This window comes from Spermophilus citellus (assembly GCF_964194105.1).
Source record: "Spermophilus citellus genome assembly, chromosome: 7".
Classification (NCBI taxonomy): domain Eukaryota; kingdom Metazoa; phylum Chordata; class Mammalia; order Rodentia; family Sciuridae; genus Spermophilus; species Spermophilus citellus.
In genome coordinates, this window is record NC_138188.1 from 83,471,266 (window position 1) to 83,481,228 (window position 9,963).

The following is a 9,963-nucleotide window of genomic DNA, read 5'->3' on the forward strand; positions in this document are numbered from 1 at the left end:
AAGCTTCACCTTAAGGAGATAGCATGCCAGTATGGCAAGTAAGGTTAGAATAAGTGAGCAACAATACTAGGGAATATGTTGGCTGTTCCCCCACTTAATTTGAGCTTATCCAAAAGCAAACACTGAGATGGGAGATCCAAGAGGGGGAATCTCTGGGAGGTAACCCCAAGAATCATGAGGGATGCAGAGTGAGACAAAGGAAGGAGGAAAACACATAAATATTGTCCTAATGAACAGGTTGACAGGTTGCATCTGTAAAAAGCAGATACCTTCTGAAACACAGTGTAAAAAAAACTCTAAATTGACCAACCAAGGAATAAGAAAGTCCAAAATACTTATTGTAATTCATTTGCACTCAAAGCCTTAGCTTTTAAGTTAATTCCCCTGGGAAGGTTTCCCTGTCCCCATGCCCAAACTAAGGCAAGTCCACCTATTATATGTTTCTAGACTTTTCTTCACAATATAGTTATCATGATTTTTTAAATGTGTTTTTACCCACTACAAACAATAAGCACCATGGGAGCAGAGACTATGCTAGATTTGCTCACTGCCTATCCCAAGAGACTAGCACAGTGCACAGTGCCTAGTGGCCCATTGACACTCTATTTTGAATAAAGGCATGAGAGAATATTTTAGTGAATATGTTAGTCAGTTTTCATCACTGTCACAAATTACCTGAAAAAAAATTTAAAGGGTGAAAGATTTATTTTGGTTCATGATTTCAGAGGTTCAGTCTATGATCAGGGGCTCCATTGTTTGGGGTCTGAGGTAAGATAAAATGCCATGGTGGAAGGAAAGCTTCTGTCCTCATGGCAGCCAGGAAGCAGAGAGAGAAAGAGAGAAGAACAGGGGGTGGGAACATGATCTATTCTTCAAGGACACATCCCCAGTGGCCTACTTTCTCTTAAAGTTTCAACCAGTTTGCAATAATGTCATCAAATTATGTATCATCAATGGATTAATTCTCCTATGGGGTTAGTGCCCTCATGATCCAATCACTTACTAAAAGCCCCTCCTCTGCAAATTGTTGATTGGGAACCAATTCTTCAACACATGATATTCCAGATCTAAACTATAGCAGTAAACAGAGTATAGAAACTAGAATAGTGTGTCTCTCTCTCCTTCCCATTATCTGGTTAACTCCAAAGTATGCTGTAGCCTCATCTTGAAGGCTACAGCATACTTCCTGACCTATCTCCTATATCCTGTGACAGCCTAGGGTAGTCAGAAGGGAAAGTTCCTCTACATAGGAGGTAATTTCCCTTTCCCTTTAAGAGCCAGCTATATGCCGTTGCAAATTGTTGTTTTCTAAGACATGAGGTCCAGTCAGAGAGGAAACTTCAACAAGTGCTCATGTTGAAATGAAGAGAAGCAGTTTTTAAAATGAATGTTTAAACTGTCCAGTATTCTAGAGAGCTCAAGGACAACAAAGGTTTTGGAAAGATAATTGAACATGATGAGTAGGTCACCTGGATAATGAAGTTTTTATGATATGATTGGAATTAAGCAAGGTTGCAGGCAATTAAAGAGAGTTAAAGAAAGCAGCAGGCATAGACTGCTTTTTAAATTTTTTTTATACTAAAACTCAAGAGAAATGAGACACAAACTAAAAGAGTTGGAAGTAAGGCCTATGCACTTTTATCAAAATAGGGCAGAACTATACATCTTTGGGGAAAAAAATGCCTTTTACAATGGCAAGTCTAAAGTCAGTTGAATCTTTTCACTTTTTTAAAAAATACTGTCCTTTTGGGCAATATCTTATCTCTCCTCTTCTCCCATTTTTTTCCCTCTTCTTTCTTTCTATACTATCCCCTTTAGCCTCCTTATCAGACAAATGCTGACCAGTAGGTAGCTTTTATATGGCTTTTATATAATCAAAATGCATATAGTCTGAATTACTATGTGCTCTAAATTCTTTAAGCACATCATACTTAAAATACTTGAAGTGAAAAGCACAGATAAATAGCTTATCAATAATTTTATATATTACATGTTTAAACAATAATATTTTGGATATTAAGTTAAATCACATATTTAATATTAAAATGATTTTGATATGTTTCTTGCACTACTTTTTAATGTGGTTACTAGAAAATTCTAAATTATATTTTTGGCTTCCATTAATTTCTATTGACAATATCACTCTAGACCTTCTTATCTATTTGCTCTCCCTAGGTTTTAGACTCCATTTGTAGCCAGTTTGACACATCTTTATGCCTCATCACATAAGCATACACTCAGCCCTGGGACCCACCTGGTCCCAAACACATTCAATCTCTGTTGTTTATCAGTATGAATGATTTGCATTTCATGCATTTATTACTATAGTAGAATCCATGTACTTTTAAATTATATTTTATTTTTTGTTTTTAAACATAAATATTTTAGAACAGTGTTTGATTTACAAAGTTGTTAGAGATAGTACAAAATGTCCCCATGTGCCCCCACAACTGGTTTCCCCTATTTTTTAACTTTAATTTTTTTATATTTTATTAGTGCATTATAGTTATACATAATAGTGGTATTCATTTGGACATATTCATAAAAGCATATAACATAATTTGTTGCATTTCAATCCCCAGCATTAGCTTTTTCCCTCTCCTCCTTCCTCCCCCAGTCCCCTTCCTCTGGACTATTAGTCTTCTTATTATCTTTTTTTAATTGGTACATTATAGTTGTACATAAAAGTAAAATTCCTTGTGATATATTCATACAAGCAAATAGAATAGTTTGGCCAATTTCATTCCACAGTTTCTCCCTTTTGCCATCCTCCTCCCTCCCCCTCAATCCCCTTCCTCCAGGCCACTGTTTTCCCTTTTATGAGATCCTCCATTTTTAAAACTACTTATTTCTTTCAACCTTTCACATATGAGAGTAAACATTCAACCCTTGACTTTCTGGGTCTGGTTTATTTTACTTAGCATGATGTTCTCCAGTTCCATCCATTTACCTGCAGATGACATAATTTTAGTCATTATGATTGAGTAAAATTTTATTGTGTAAATATTCCACATTTTCTTTACCATTCCTCTTTTGAGGGATACCTAATCTGGTTCTACAACCTGGATGTTGTGACATCTTCTTTCAATAGTATCAGAGGTACCTCATACTCAGTATGAGTAAAAATCAGACTTCTTTCTTACTCTCCTCTTTCTTCAAGATGATCCTGTTTCCATGTTACCATTTTCAATGAGTGCCATCAACACTCTGCTGCATACACCAAAAGTTTAGATCCTCCTTCTCTGAACCCTATATCCAATTATAGCACACAATTTTACTCATACTACTTCTTTAATATTTCTCAAATTTGTCCATTTCACTCTTATTTCTACCACTTTATACATGCTGCCATAATCTCTTGCCTATAAAATGTTGATCTGTCCACATCCAATTTTGCCTACTTCATACTTCTGTCAGAATTAAGTTACAAAATGAAAATCTGATCATGTCAGGCTTCTTTACAAAAACTGTCCATAGATTTTTATTGCTATTAGAATAAAAGCCCAAATTGTTAATATAATCTATCGCCTCCTATGCTGTCTCCTACTTATATCTCCCCATCCCTTGAACCATATTCCCCTGGTTCTTTTTGCCTTGCTGATCCTTTTTCAGGACCTTAAGTTTGCCATGTTGCCTTCAGAAATAGGATCTTTATTTGTTCTCCTCAAAACTTACCTACTCTACCCTTCTGATCACTCCTCTTCAGCCTCTAAAGTTCAACTCAGTCATCACTTATTTAAGGAAGTGGGTCAGCTCTCTAAATTTGACCTACCACAAGTGACAATAATGATGGTGGTGCTAGTGTTGAGAGCACATAGCATTATTGGACACTCACTGTGTATTAGGCTGTCTCCCATTGCTACACATACAAAGAGGAACCAAATCTTCAAAACTAATTTTTTTAGTCTTCATTTTCAGAATATAATCTATTGTAATATATAATATATATTTTCTGATGAGGAAATTGAAGAACATAGAAGTTAAATATTTTCACAAGATCAACTAGAAAGTAAGACAGACAAAATTTAAAATTAAGCACCCTGGGCTAGGAATGTAGCTCAGTGGAAGGGGACCTGCCTAACATGCACAAGGCCCAAGGTCTGATCTCTAGTACCCTAAAAATAAATGTATTTATTTATTAGAATAAAAATCAAGCATCATAGTTCCAAATCTCACAGACTTAACCACTTCATACTGCATTTCCAGACTAAGTTTTACCCCCTCTATAGCCTCATATCTCCAATGACCTTGCTTTATTTTAAAGAACTTATACTCTCACATTCATTAGAGTGATTATTTGGAGAATATCTATATCTCATGCCTTTCCTGATATATTAGTCAGCTTTTCATTATAATAAAAAATACTGGAAATAGACTACTTTGTAAAATAAAGAGGTTTATTTAGGTTTTGGTTCTGGAGTTTCAAAGTCCAAGATTTGGCAACTCCATCAGTATACTTTTTGGCTGGGGCCTTATAGCAGATGGCAAGAGAATGTGCAAGAACAAGATAGTCAGACAGGAATCCAGAGGATTCAAGGTTAGTCTCAATCTTATAATGGCCACCTTGAGAGAAGAGTTCTGAAATACTAAGAAAATTTAAAAATCCTTTCTGAGAGAAGATTCCCCCCGGTTGTTTAAGGGCCTCCCAATAGGCCCCATCTCTTAAAGGTTCTTTATTGTCCACATTGCCACAATGGGGACCAAGGTGAACCACTACATACTGCATGAAACTCAAGAGAAGCCTGATCCAACCATATCTAAACCATAACACTCTCCAATTCTATAAAGGAGATAGCAGATATCATATCTGTTTTTGTTTATTTCTTAACCATGGTGCCTAGTATTGTAGCTAGCATAACGGGAAAATATGATATAAAATAAATGTATGAATACATAAAAGAAAAAGAAAGGAGGGCTGGGGCTGTAGCTCAGTGGCAGAGGGCTTGCCTAGCATGTGTGAGGCACTGGGTTCAATCCCTAGTATCACATACAAATAAATGAAATAAAGGCATGCTGTCCATGTACTACTAAAAAAAATTTTTTAAAAAGAAAAAGAAAGGAAACGTAAGTGAAAATAAATGAGTTTTATACCTCCAGTTATAGATTTATCTATTGAGCACAGCTTAATGTGCTACTTTTTTATCTTACTTTCTATGTCTGCCTAAGGAAATATTCTGACTCTTCCTCTGTCAAAATAAATGAAAATACACTCTCTGGCATATGCAAAATAACTTTAGAACTTCTCTTGAGAAATTCTTTGACTATGAATAGCATCCATTCAATATTAATTTCATGCAGAGGACGGAAAAGCTAAATCAGCACCGAGTAATTTACCCAAAACATAATGAGTACTGAGCTCTCTAGTCTACCCAATGCTCCAGACATCCTAGGGAGTATATACTATTCCTCCAACACCTCAAGAGCTTTCATGCTATTGGCATTTTGTTTGCCATTCCTTTTCCAATCTTTTTTTCACAAAATGCCTACATATCATACAAATATCTTCTCGTGGGTAATGTATAATAAAACATCCTTGCCCGGCGCATACCTGTAATACCAGCATCTTGGAAGGCTGAGGCAAGAGGATCGCAAGTTAAAGCCAGCCTCAGCAAAAGCAACTTGGTAAGACCCTGTCTCTAAATAAAATACAAAATTGGGCTGGGGATGTGGCTCAGTGGTAGAATGCCCCTGAGTTCAATCCCCAGTGCCAAAAATAAAACACCAAAAAACAAAAATTAAAAAATCCTCTGTGTGTATGTTTCTTATATAAATTCTGAGCTTAATTTTAGAATATGATTGCGCTATTGAGTATATGCTTATAATTTTGTGGTTCAGGTTGGAATTTCATCTGAAGCGTTAGTCATTCTTAGTGTTGATCATATGAGAGAAGAGCTAAGCCCTCATAAAAGAAAATAGGAGCAGATCTCTGGCTTCCTCTTCTGTTCTTTGTGTTCTTAGAAATGGGTCTCTGGAGCTCAGCCATGGCTGAACTTCCACATGACTGGGGAAAGTCAGCATCTGCCTCTCAGAGGTAGGTTTAGAGATAGGGAGGACTCCCAATAGGGACCCATTAGCACAAGATGAGCAACTCACTCATATAAAACAAATTATCAAGATCAGAAACCTTCATAAGCTATTTCCATATCTTGATTTGCCAAAATCAGTTACGACATGCATCACAATTGAATTATTAATAATAAACACCAGTTTAAACATGACTTACTTTAAAAAGTAACTAGAATGAATTCCAGATTATCTCAATAATATCATCCTCACTGTTCTGTATGATGATACGCTACCTTGAAAGGGAGAAAATAAAGAAGAATAATCGATAGTCAGTGGGCAAACACTCATAACTTGGGAGGCCTATGAGAGTAGGTCATACAGTCTATGTCGCTTGCCATATGCTTTTTCAGTGAGGAAGGATTGAGAACTACTCTTCTATTTGTATGTCACTACTTTTTTCCAGTAGTTATTCCCTAGTCTAGTAGACACATGTACGAGTGATCCCTCTTACTCTTCTCTGTGCTGCAGGGAATTGTTTGGACCATAGAGAATGTGAATCATACAGCAAGTCCCTCTTATGGTTCCCATGGTTTGGACAGCAGTAGTGACTACATCCCCAGAGGGAAAGTGAATTTCAAGGGAAAAAAATAGAGCTATGAAGTCCCATGGCTCCTTACACATGGAGATTTGCTCTCTAAGGCTAGTATTATTTTGTAATGTAAAAGGCAATGTTTTTAAAGTGTTTTTAACACCCCCAAGCAAAGTAAGCTATAATCCACCAGTTCCTCCCATAGTTTAGAATGTATGATTATAACATAGACTTTATCATTTTACATTCTAATTACTTGTTTACATGACTGCTTTGCCAGTTCACTGAGAAGTCACAGCAAACATACCTTACACTACCTTGAATTATTATTGCTATTAGCATCTTGTTTGCTGTTGTGATAATCACTATCAAGTCTTGATCAATGAATCAAATATGATTAGGAAAAAAAGCAACAACATGCATCACATTCAGTCTGAGGTCTATTTGACACACACAAAGTTGTTTATCTAAAACTCAGACTTGATGGGTTTAATATTTTGACAAATTTTATTCAGGGCCAACTTCATAAAATTCAAGATCCATAATTTAGCATTCTGGCCTCCTCATCATAACTCATCTGTAACTTTTATACCACTGAATTGTCCTCTTACCACCCCTCCTGAATGCCAGACCATCTGGTTTATTCTAAACCTGAGAGGCACAGAGACCTCTCTCCAGGTTACCATTCTATTTTCTACCTTATTTTTCTCCCTTGAATAGCTCATTCAGTTCCAAAACTTTAAGTATCTGTGCTGATGACTCCTAATCTTCAGTCTTTTATATTCAACTGCCTCTTCAGTCTTCACTTAGATAACTGATAGGCATTTCAAACACAGCATGAAAAAATCAAATTCATATTTCTACCTTCTCATTTCTCAGAATATTCCTCCTCCTGTCTCCTTCAGTTCAATAGACACAACCTAGGGGGTAAAAAAAGGAAAGGAAAAAACTATACATCTCATTGTTGACTTCCTTTTACACACTTAAATCTCACTCTCAAATCTAAATCATGAATAAAGCCTGTGGAATCATCCTCCCAATCATAACCGGAATTTACCTATGCTTCTCCATATATACTACTATCACCCTATTTCTGAACTACTAAAATATTCTAGTAACTGGTCTCTCCATTTCCATTCCTGGGCATGTTTCTTTTTAAAATTTAAATATGATAATGTCATTTTTCTACTTTAAAAACCTCATTTGGTAATCAGAATAAAGGCCACCCAAAAACAACCTCATTCAAATCTGTGGAAGCTATGAATACGTTATGATATGTGGCATGACAAAATGAAGGTTGCAGATGGAATTAAAGTGGCTTATCAGCTTCCTGATGGGGAAGGTAGCCAGGTGGGCCTAATTATGACACTACATATTAAGGACAGAAGCAGTTGAGTTGGAATAGAGGAATACAATGTGAGAAAGATGAAGCTGGCCAGCTGTGAAGATGAAAGGGTCCATGAACCAAGGAATGAGACCAATCTGTAGAACAAGAAGAGTCTTCACAAGAAATGATGCCTTGTCCACACCTTGATTTTAGCCCATTGACACCATTTCAGACATAACTTCCAGAACTGTGAGATAATAATAAATCTGTGTTATTTTAAGCTCCTGAGTTTGTGATAACTTACTTTAGCAGCAACAGGAAATGAATGTATCCTCCCAAGGTTTCTTATTGATCTGAAAATAAAATGCAGTCTCCATACTTTTTGTTAAAATCCTATGAGATGAATCCTTCCATTCATCTCTCACCACTTTCCTGGTATTTATGGGTTTCACAAACATACATAGCTTATACTTGCCTTAAGAAATTTTCACTACCTCTCATTGTACCTAATACATTCTTCCCCAATTCACCATAACTGGCTTCTTGTTACTCATATTTTCCTACAGACTTTTTAACATTCTCCATGATTGCTTTATTAACTTCTGCAGCAGAAATCTTGTGTAAAAATCCCCAAACCTCAATGGCCTACAATGACAAATATTAAAGTTTACACTCATGGGATGGCAGGTCTTTGAACACATGATGAACCACAAGAACTTAAGAGACCTGAGTTTTCATATTTATCTGATTTAAAATAACTCTCCATCAATCTTTATCACATTACCCTATTTTGACTTCAGCATAGGGCTTATTGATTTTTCTTTTTTCTTTTATTTTTCTTATTCATGTATTTATTTATATCTGACTCCCTCATCTTCTATATTAGGCTATAATACAGTAGGATAAAAATAGAATGTATAATTGTGATGGCATATTATAGACACTATACAGTGTTTTTGGTACAAGTGCATTACTAAATGACAGCTGATTTATGGTTCTTAATATGAGGATTTAAAAAAAATTCAGTAAGTACAAAAAGTTTTATAAATGTGTAAGAAAATTATGAAAAATGATCGTTTGCATGGATTCCCACAAATCTTTCCACAGAGCCCACATTGGTCAGGGATAGTCCATGGGGACAATACAAGAAGATGAAGCCAACCCAAAGGATGGAGACTTAAGAAAGTCAAGATAAGTAATTGCTATCATTTGAATCTTAAATGGACAATAAAGTCTTGTTCTTTGGCACCACTGGGAGGTGATGGATCCTTTAAGTTGTGGGTACTAGTGAGATATCTGCAGGTTCACTGGGGGCAGCCTGTGAAAGGGAAGGTGTGATCCCACCATATCCTCTCCTCTCTTTTGCATAGCAGCTATGAGATAGCAGTTTTACTCTGTCTCATGCTTCTGCCACAATGTGCTGCCTCACTAGAGACCAAGAGCAACAGAGCAAAACAGCCATAGACTGAAGCCACCAAAATCATGAGACAAAATAAATCTTTTCTCTTCATATGTTGATTTTCTCAGGTGTCTGTTACAATGACAGAAAGCTGCCTATCACAGTAATTAACCAAATAAGAGTCATGACACTACAAATATTGGGAAAATACTGAACTTTCAATAGACTGTTTCTGGATTTGCAACAGATTTAAAGATTTTTTTTAGTAACCAAGGCTTAAGATAAAAACATATTATAATTTCAACTGAGCATGGTGGCACATGCTTGCAATTCCAGGAGCTCGGAAGCCTAAGGCAAAATGATGACAAATTCAAAGCCAGCCTCATCAACTTAGAGAAGCCCTAAGCAACTTAACAAGATCTTATCTCAAAAAAATAAATAAATAAAAAGGGCTGGGATGTGACTCAGTGGTTGAACAACCTTGGGTTCAATCCCCAGGACCAAAAAAAAAAAAAAAAAAAAAAGACATAATTTCAAAGATTTCAGAAATTGTGTTTTGTTATTTAAAAAAAAAGATGAGATTTATCCCATGCATATGTAATTTAATCAAAATGGACTCTACTATCATATACAACTAAAAAG